Below are 11619 nucleotides of genomic sequence, written 5' to 3'. Positions count from 1 at the left end.
GCTCATCGACCGCACGTGCGAACCGCCGTTTAATAATAATAATAATAATGATAATAATAATAATAATAATGATAATAATAATAATAATAATAATAATAATAATAATAATAATAATAATAATAATAATAATAATAATAATAATAATAATAATAATAATAATAATAATAATGATCATCATCATCATCATCATCCTTATCATAATGACGATGACGATGATGACGATGACGATGACGATGACGACGATGACGAAGACGATGACGATGATGACGACGATGATGATGATGACGATGACGACGATGACGACGACGACGATGACGATGATGACGATGATGACGATGACGATGATAATTATTATGATATATATTGTTCGTAACATTATCTCATACTTACTTGCCTAGTTAAAATATCAATATACATTATAATATACTCTAGTAACGATAATGCAACGTCATTAATTTATTATACTTTGCAACTTAGAAAAATAGTCCTGGCTAAGCGTGATCGTATTTCGCGACGACGTGCCTAGGATCGGTGCGGATCGCGATTGAAAATGAAACAAGTGGGCTCATACACGTGTATAACACGTGTGATCGATCTCCCGACGAATAAAGATCCGCGCATGGAAAATATCATTTTGGGATTCACTTTTTAATTGACTAGAATACTCACGCACATACATACATATATGCATATGTATATATGTATATATCTTTTCTTCGTTCTTTTTTTTTTCTTCTTCTTCTTTTTCATTTCTTTTCCATCGAATTGTCGATAAAGCGCGGCAGCGAATCCAGCGAATTCCCAATAAAGTTCGGCCAAACGCGTATGCAATCATCGTTATGTCCGTTTATCTCATACGTGATACCGAAGATTGGACGAAACCAAGATGCAATTAAGATCGAGGATACAAGACGTGAAAAGCGTTGCGTTTGGCATTTGGAAAACAACGAAACGTTCGCTTGTCTCGAGAAAAAAGAGAAGGAAAATTTCCCAAGACAGTTCCTTCTTTCATTTTGATTTACTTTCCGCTTGTATCGTCGCTTCTCGATTGCATTAAAAATTTTCCTTGCATTCCTACGCATCGATTATCGATCTCGTCACGGGTCGCGCGATGCGATCACAGCACAATATAATCTATAAAAACGATTAACGAAACAACGGTAGTACTACCCATTTGAAATTGTTACCCTCTACTATACCTAGTGTTGATTTATAATCGGCTGCTAATCGTTCTGATCATTGACCCATTGATTCTCGCGTTTCGGAGATCGTAACTACAAGTCCCATCCTTCGTTTCCTTTTTCTTTTATCTTTCTTTTCTTTCTTTCTTTTTTTTTCTTTCTTTTTTTTTTTTTTTCTTTTCTTTTTTTTTCTTCTCGTCCTCTTTACGCGAAAGACGTACACCTCTTGTGCTTTTGGCTCGATGCAATCGGCGTTATTCTATAAGCTCGCTTCTAAATAACAATGAGAAAACAATAAAATATCGTCGTATGAACGAGGGACGTCGTTTTCGCAGAAACGAGCGCGCTAATTAAGAGGGAGGAAAGAGATTTACGAACGAAAAGAAGAATTCTTTTCCTTTGTAATAGCTATACTCGATAGAGAAGAAAGGAGCGAAAGAAGGAAAAAGTTTCTTTTGAGAATCTTTGGAATGAAAATGTTGGAAGGGAGCTCGTCGTATTTAACGATAAGGCTGAACGCTCTCGACTTTGAATTGACACTTTTGTTTTCTATTATTTCATCGTTCATCGTTCGTCGCTTAAGAGGATCCATCGCGTACTCGTTACGCATGCCCTTTATCCCTCGGCGGATTTCATTCATAAATCGCTTTTATAGTGCTTTCGTGTTAATGAAACGGTTCGCATAAGCGGTCGATTGATGCGACGACGAGCGCAAGCCGGTGTAAAAATGCATTACAATGCTAATATATCGACACACTACTATAGTTTGATAATATCTACTGGCTTGATATAGCGATCAACGATAGTCGTCTTTTTTGTCAATTTTTTTACCCTCTTCTACGCGAGCATAAGGTACATCATAAGTTCTTCGCTTATGCGCACGCCCTTTCCTCTTCCTCTTTCCCTTCTCTTTTCTTCTCTTTTCGCTTTTTTCTATTTTTTTTTCTTCTTTATTCATTTCTTTTCTTCAACGCGTGTGTCCTCTGTGTGTGTGTGCGTGTGTGTGCGCGCGCGCGCGCGCAACATCGTGTGTCGTCTATTATAGAAATCTTAGATCCAAGTAAAATCGTAAACGTCGGGTCAATAATATTTATCTAAACGCAATGATAATAATTTCGATTATTGTGTAAATACTGATGGATATACCTGTCGCCATTCACGTTGCATCACCCTCTATAATTCTGCTTATTATTTTCGTACTATTTATATCTCCGCATTTTCAATATATATATACATATATATATATATATATATATATATATATATGTTTGTTTTTTCTTACTCTCTCTCTCTCTCTCCCTCCCTCCCCCTCGTTTAATTAAATATATTTATAGAGTTAGAATTCTCATATTCCCGAACGATATCTAACGACGTCCGGTCGCGTAATTTCTAATCCTTTCTTTTCTCTATTTCTCTTTCCGGCTTCCCTTTTATCTCACAATATGAGATCCTTAAGAAACGTGTAATTTTTGTTGGCGTCGATTACACGCGGGATTTCGAGGATCCGTTGTGTTTAAGGCGAAATTATGAAAAAAGTTTGAGAAAAATATGAAGGAAAGAGAGAAGTGATTTCTAGCGTGTTTGCATAAAATTGAATAGGAATATGTAAACGCTCTCGTCATCTCGCTTGTAATAAACGCCTTCGTGATTTCGTTTGATAATAGTGTATGATACAATGCATACTGCGATTACGTTTCAAGTTTGAATTTTTCCTAACGAAGAGTGGAAGCTCCTCATTTTTTGCAAACATTAATATGCTGTCTTTTCTTAAACGACGGATGCAGTGTTTCATGCATCGATATTATTATTGTAGAAGCAATAATTATATCTTATAATTAAGCGTCAGACTTGTATGTACATAGCACGCTGCAAAGAGAGACACCTAAACGACGTTTGTTTGCGAATGATAATCGATTTTAATAATAAGAAAGAGACCACAATGTTCTATGCGATTAGATTAGCGACGACGTAATTTTATATTTGTTGCAGGTATCAAAGATGAAGACGAAGAGAGTTGGTCGATAGGAGAAATTTTTAACGGCGATATTACTTGAAACGAATCGATAAAGTAAACAGAAAGGATGTAAATAAATGTGCGTATAGAATACGGGGCATACCGTTTAGATGATTACTACGCATTCGTAAATACTTATCGTAAGTGCCTACGCGTATCGTCCGGGTCGTATAAAAACCAGCCGTGAAAATGAAAAGAAACTGTTATGAGATCATTCTGGGTAGGAGGTCGAGTGTATAACGGCAAGCTCTTTCTTATTACCATCGTAACGTGTCTTCGGACGAAGTGATAACGTATCGTTGCGGCTTTTTACTTTAAATCCAACTATCATATTTTGACTTATGGACGAAGAAAAGAAAACGCATTCTTCGTTATATTTTACGACCGTAAACCTTTTTTTCTCTCTTTTGTTTGTTCTTTCTTACGCGAGAACGTTTATTTGCTTTGGTATAATTATTGTTAAACCGAGAAAACGATCTTAATAAAAATTCAAAATTAATCTCAATAAAATATAATGGGCGAGCTGTGAATAATTGCCATTTGCGTTTGTTGGAGATATAAAAACGCGCCTGATATATATCGTTAAAAGTACATCAATGTATCGCAATGTTCTTTCGTTAAAATGTCTCTTAATGCGATATTGCCGTTCGAACGACAGTCTGACGAACTGCGACGCTGAGAATGAATTGTCTTGAAAATATTGCCAATATACATTATCGTTATGCTAACGAGGCTTATTTATGTTGTGCCGGTTGTAGCACCATTAGGAAAATACGTCTACGAGTTGTATGCACTTTGTGATTCGTGCAATGATAAATGGATATTTGGTGATTTTGATAAATGGATATGTCGAGAGAAATTAAGACATGATCGATACCCTTCTTCTTCTTCTTCTTCTTCTTCTTCTTCCTTGGGAAATGTCTAAACGTAAGTATTTTGGTTTTAATTAGAATTATCGTAAATTTATTGCCTTCTATTCAAATCTTCTAGATCGGTTTTTCGATCATTGAAACGCATTGTAGATCTGTAGATTCGGTACTAGGTCTTGTTCTTTCCAAGGAATAACGTTTCTCTACTTTTTACTAACCACCAAGAAATAACGATGCTCATTTCTTCCAAACTAATATAGGCATAATCTAAATCATAAGAAAAGGGTATAGATAAGCCGACTTATCGAGGATAAAAATGACAATAGGACCGATCTAAGGAAAGGTAACGTAAATTACGGACGTTATGCGAAAATTATAAGCGAACAATAGTGCTGTCGTGTAAGTAATAAATGAATACGAAGCGTAAAAGAGATTTTATATATGCGACGCGAAGTACCGATATGCGTTTTTGCGGATTATCCATGGGTATTATGTCAAAACTACGACTAATTCTACAAGCGTGTCTTTTATTTATCCTGACTATTTCGAAACGTTATTCGTTTCTTTATGCATTACTAAAGTTATTGGAGAGGCCTGTCGGATCTTTTTTTAATCTTTATCCTCGCGCGCTTTCCTCTTTTCTTTTTCTTTCTTTTTTTTCTATTTTGTTTTTCTTTCCTTCGTCGCGAAATCTTCTATCGCGGAATTTGCACCGCACCGTCGGCTTAAAGAATTTTCTTCGTAGTAGGCCTGTCATCCTCGCTTCCACCTGTAATTCCTCCGTGATATGTAGGATCATAGCTTTGCGTATGAAAGCATCGCTATGACTTATCTATTACATCCCGCTCTCGCCGTTGTAAGACGGCGATTAAACTAACGCAAGTATTAACTTGACTCGAATCGACTCGACGCTGTTATCGCGCGAAACAACGTACGTAACAATGATTTTAAACTTTGGAAATATGCGGATAACGGTCGGCGAATAATTGATACGGCAAATATAACGAATAGGAACAAATCGACAGGCGGATGAAAAAGAATAAAAATGAAAAAGAGAAATATCGTATCGGCTCAAGTAAGCCAGCTCGATCTTATAATTTGAACCAGTTGAAAATTGTCCCCGCTTTGTAAACACATAACAATGCGTTAACGATGAATGCAACAGGATGATATTAATAATAACCGAAATGTTTACTTTGAAAGGATCGAGCTGGCCAACATTCAGTCGCATTATTAAAACTCATGCGGGAGATATGTGTGATTACGCTCGTGTATGTTGTTACAGGGCGTCGACGTTATAATCGACGTTAATATGATTATAGTACTGACAATGGAATACATTCACAAAATCTCACGTAGGTAATTTAACGAAAAAGGAAATCGCTTTAAATATGTTCCTTGGTAAGTGATAGGATGAATGAGGTGCATATTTCTTATTTACAAGCTGACTTTTTCTTTCGCGAACATTCATTCTAAACGCATTTCCTTTCTTTTCATTTCATTCCTATCCAAATTTGTTTCCTATATTCAACCGCATATAACTCGTTAATTATACTTCTTTGCTATTAACTTTTTTTTTACTATGTACAAATGTGTTTGTCTATCTGTGTGTGTGTGTGTGCGTGCGTGTATGTGTGTGTGCGTGTGTGCGTGTGTGCGCGTGCCTGTGCGTGCGTGCGTGCGTGCGTGCGTGCGTGCGTGCATGCGTACGTGCGCGTGTGTACGTGTGTATGTTCAGTTGGTCACTCGGAATAATTTAGCAACGAACTTTCGAGAGATAAAGCTCCAGCCAGCTATTTAGAAATTCTCGAAAGTGTTGCTTGAAACTCTAAACTCTAATACGTTCCTTCTCTTATTTTTTTTTTTTGTCCTTTTTATTGAATCTTCGTAATGAGATTTGATTTATCTAATAATAATATCTCCGATCGTTTATATATATATATATATATATATATATATATATATATATATATCTATATATCTATATACATATATAATTGTAAATCTAGCATGTGCTTGTTATTATCTGTTTAGGGTCATCGAAAGGAATTCGAGGTAAAGATATTATTTTGGTTTTGTTTTGGCGAATAGCTAATCTATAATCGTCGCGTTCGATGACTCGAGGAATTCGATTAACGAATTTTCGTATGCGTATGCTTGAGATTTGTTCGTATTCTTCGATTTTCGGAAGAATGATGGAAGAGCAACGTAAATCATAGCTAGTAAACGATAAGCTAGATAAGAATCGCCTCGAAGTTTTGAAGGGATCTTAGAAAGAGCAGATCGAATACGATTAATATTATGTTATTTCGATTGATTGTTATTCCATTACATTTGAACGATATAAATAACCTTTTACTATTTGCCACCTACATACATAGATTCGTTATTCATGTAGATAACCGTCAAGTTTATGTACCATTTCCTTTTGCTTAATCTTTTTTTTTTCGATCGATTGAGAAACGATTTCGATCGCGTATTTCGATATACGATCCGATTAGAAACATCGCGACGATTCTGATCTTTTCTTGAGAAAAGGATTTAAACTATACGTATAATATATATAAACGTCAAAGTTTCGTACAATTATAATCGTTTACATGTGAAATATCTGCTGAATTAGCGCGCGGAATAAGTACTTATTTCGCGCCTATACGTCTCGATTCTAACTTATAGAATAATCATTGCAAAACTCTTTGTTTCTCTCTCTCTCTCTCTCTCTCTCTCTCTCTCTCGCTTAATTTTTTTTCTTTTTTCGCTTAGAAAGTTTTCAATATGACAAATATGGTCCATCGAATAGGTATGTATAAGTTATATAGTCATAAAACTCGACGGCGCCAAAAGCCTGGCCTCGTGACTGTATTTGAACACTTGTTGAAGAATGTAACGATATAAAAATAGAGAGCAAATGTAATGCTGGACCGCGTATCTTTGCGCGTGCGATATAAGTTCGCGTAAACGTACGTACGCTTACGCGGCTCAATATGGTTGCATCGTAAGTGTCTCCAATGAAGATCTAATGAAATGGATAACGATTAGATACGAAAGTTAGCGATTCATACGAGCAGTCTCTCGTTTTTATTTGTGCCCTTCCGACCAGCTCGGATTTCTTGTTAACGATATCGATCTTGTTAATGTACCTTTCATTTTTATTATAGTAATAGTAGTAGTATAGTAGAACGCGAATGAAATTTTGTATAACGGTATAAAAAAGAGACGGTGTAAAAAAATCAGTAGGTACGTATTCAGAGGTACGCTACCTAGATAGAAATAGAATATTGGAATGGTACGTTAGTAAGAAAAAGAAGCTCCGTTTTTATATAAGTAAGTTATAGACGCAAGCAGCCAGTCAGGAAACCAAGCCTTCGCGTCACTTTAACGCGGATTCATCCAAAGGGATGAGCACCATTTCACAATGCGATCATGTTGCTAGATGCAAGCATATTAACGCTAAACTCTTTAATTTTCTTTGCAATAATAATATGCTCGCTCGTTTATTTTAGAATACCCTTTCACCACCTCCCCTCTCCCCTGTATGGGTATTTATCTCATTTTCTATTAATCTCTATGTCTTTTCCCTCTTGATATATAGAAGATCTTTCATATATAGAAGAAGGCGATAGAATAGCGACGCAGTACGTGTTTCTTACTCGTCTCGAAACTAATACGTAAGTAAGTACGATAATTAATTAATCAATTAAGTAAGTAAGTAAGTAAGTAAGTATAGATACTTCCTTCGTTGTGAATACGCAGCGATCGACGATATTTCTTTGTACGATAAAGCTTTATTATAGTTAATACGTTATATAGTATTACGAGCAGTTCCCTTCTTTCTTCCGTTCTATTCTATTTTCTATTTTTCTAATTCCGTTTCGGAACTCGTCCCGGAAACACCCATTTGAATCGATTCTTCTCGTCGTATCTCGAGAAGCCAGAGAGTCCTCAACTCGATTCGTTTGGTAAAAAGGAATGACTCTAATGCGAACAGAACGAATATGCGAAACGCGAATACGGAATAAGAAGGATTTGTTTGAAACGTAAAAATACGTATAAAGGGAAAAACGAATGAATCAATGAAAAATACGAGATAGAGTACGAGCCCCGTAGACCGATCCCTCGTTAAAATTCAAGACCAACGGATTATTTTTACGAACGATACGACGACTCTCGAAGGAATCTTCTCCTTTATTTACTCTTCTAATCCCAATTTATGACGATTCGTAGATCGAGATCAATGTTTTCTTCGTTTAAAGTTATGTTAATTCGAAGATAGTAATAAGAAAGAGGAGAAATTGTTTTTTTCTTCTTTTTCTTTCTTTTCTTCCGCAGACGCGAGCGCTCGTATCGACGGTTAAGCGATTTTCAACGGTTGGTCGGTCGGTCGGTCGGTCGGTCGGTCGGTCGGTCGGTCGGTCGGTCGGTCGGTCGGTCGGTCGGTCGGTCGGTCGGTCGGTCGGTCGGTCGGTCGGTCGATCGATCGATCGATCGATCGATCGATCGATCGATCTACGAGCCACTAGCCATATCCTAAATCCCGTCGAGCGACGCGTATCGGTCCTCCTTAAGTTTTAATCAATATATACGAAGGTATTAGATATAACAACAGTCAAGTTATATATAAAATTACGGCAGTGTGCTTTCACGTATAATAATTAATATTATTCGCTCTCTCTCTCTCTCTCTCTCTCTCTCTCTCTCTCTCTCTCTCTCTCTCTCTCTCTCTGACCTTATATTCGAATTATTTACTTTATTACTAAAGTCAGGACGGCGAGGAACGCTGGGATACCAGTTTTAGAGAGCAATGCTCGGTCGGTCGATTGATCGCATCGTTTAATATACCGATATAAAGGGCACTTCGATCAAACTAGACGTGGAATTATCCGTCGAAAATGGACCGACCCGTGAAATCTTTGATTTCAATCGAACGACGTACCAGTGGGAAAGTAAAACGAGGAGGATCGGAAAGCAATAAACTACTCCAAGTAATAAAGATAATCAATTTTAACGGATCAGACCGTAGAAAATGATGGGAAATATTTTCTATGGCGATCGCTTATGAGCTCAATAGAGAAGAATATTTTCATTTGGTCACCTATGTTGGCCAAGAATAATCTCGCGCGTCAGGATCCTTTATATAGGTAGCTATGAAGAAAGAATTGCTTCTTTTTTTCTTTTTCTTCGATCATCGTCGCCATCGTCGACGTTATTAAATACCGCGATCAGAATTATCAATTCCTATGTTCTGAACGAGGAATACTTAACGATCTAGCATAACGATATAATGATTTTCAAACGAACGATGCGTTGGATGCTGGAAAGAGAGAGGTAAGCTTCCCCGGAGCAACGCAAAGCCGATTCTGCTTCGTAAAATCGATTCTATGATAAAGGAAAAGAAAAACAAAAGAAAAGAAAGAATCAATTTTCGAAGATATTGCAAATACTACATACCCATAACGGAGAATCTAAACACGATGGCAATTCCTTCTCTCCTCGAACTATCGATGAAGCAGTGAAAAATATCCGGTACCCGGCATTTCCTCGCTCACGCACACGTAGAAAAAACGATAGGTAGTCGTAGACGATCGGATGAGGGCTGGGTATTTTTTGCGCAGGGCTCTTGGGTTAATGGGTTGAAAGAAGGGGGGGGGGGCGGCGGCTGTCGATACGACTAAATTTATACGCTTTTATGATGCACTCAGCCTATACAATGTTTCCCGACGAATACTCTCCGTGTCAAATAACTCTGTCGTTCTCTCTACTATCGCGATCGTCGCGAATCGCGTTGTAATATTACCTGTGCGGGAAAAACAGTACGGATACGCGGTGTGTCGCGTCTGTGTACGGTCATGGGATCAATGTGTCCTGTGTACTTCCGTGTGTTTAAGTTTATACATAATATATATCAGTGCTTTACCCCCGGACACGTAACAAGGACACGAGCAAAGTTAAAATATTAGTTATAATATTACATAACGTTTAACGCGTAGGAAGTTTTAACTTATTTTTTCTTTATTTTTCATTTTTATTTTCGATCCTCGATCGTTCGTGTCCTCGTTCCGGATCTTTCGCGCATCCCTCATCTCGCATCTATCGATAATATCATTTTATTCGCAATCTACGATGTCGTATAGTTTCACTTTAGAGATCCTTTTTATCTTGTCATCTATTTCTCTCATTCAGCCGCTCATCCGCTCATTCTCTCTCTCTCTCTCTCTCTCTCTCTCTCTCTCTCTTGCTCTACTTGCCCCTTTTTTATAGTTTTATAATTTTAGATGAACGATAATACTGGCTAATTTTTCTTCTTTTACTTTTAAAATTATTTATATACATGTATATATATATATATATATATGTGTATATATATATATATATGTATGTATGTATGTATATATGTATATATGTAAATATTATTTAATCGCTTTACTCGTAATTATTATCGTTTCTTTTTAGTGAGTTCTCCCACATCTCGCACCGCTCTTCTGCGTCTTTTATTTTCTTCGTATTCCATTATCTATAGTCAACATTTGCATAGAACGCGTCGCGATATTTAACGATGGCGGTGTTTTGCGTGTGTATACGTGTGCGATGCAGGCGCGTTCGCGCATGATTTGGCTTATTCTTTCATATTTTTATTTTCCAACTTTTTCTTCGATATAGCATGCGTGCACGATCCTTTCGATATCTCTGTAGCGGCCCTTTTTATATCTATTCTTGTATGTATAATATTATTTTTCTTATGTATAACATGTACATGTACTATATATAAATAAATATATATATACAACGCACGCGCGCGCGCGCATACATACGCACGCACGCATGCACGCACGCACGCACGCACGCACGCACACGCACACATACACACATATATTTATAGATATAGATATAGATCTGTATATATGCATATATATTTATAGAGATCTATATAAATACTATATATTTATACATAGTACATATAGATTCAATGATGTATACCTTTAGTAGTTGTCTGTTTTTTGTTTGTATACGAGGGCTAACTAACGCTACAAGTAATAATCTTTTATCAAAAGCACATGTATATCGTGACTAGTCTACATATATATATATAACATGTGTATATAGTATATTGTATATAAACCGACCATTATGTATGTCACGTTGTATTATTTCTTTCTGCTTACGCTTTTCTGTTGGGTATTTGCTGGGTATGTGTGTGTGTGTGTGTGTGTGTGTGTGTGTGTGTGTGTCTGTATACCTGGATCTATACGCCTATCGTAATGATATGGCTGCTGTGGGAAAGGTTGTGTTATCTCGCATTTGTTAATCATTTCTTTCGTGCTTTATCGAACTCGTTGTTGTCGACGCGAATTTGTTTTCATACACGAACGATACGGAAAGATTTCGCTCGACAAAGAAGAAACCACCGGTTGCGTATAATAGCAATTTTTCTCATTGTGCCGTTGGAGCTAAGTATCCATCGAATTGCCTTTCGACGATCCTTTTTCTGTCGCTCATATCGTCGAGTATTATTTTTGTTTTCTGTCGACCAAGATTATAAAAAAACCAAAAAAAAACA

Source organism: Vespa mandarinia, chromosome 6 (genome assembly GCF_050613455.1).
Source record: "Vespa mandarinia isolate Hongniang chromosome 6, ASM5061345v1, whole genome shotgun sequence".
In the NCBI taxonomy this organism is placed as follows: domain Eukaryota; kingdom Metazoa; phylum Arthropoda; class Insecta; order Hymenoptera; family Vespidae; genus Vespa; species Vespa mandarinia.
The sequence above is the reverse complement of the archived record's forward strand: the minus strand, read 5'-3'. Positions refer to the sequence as shown.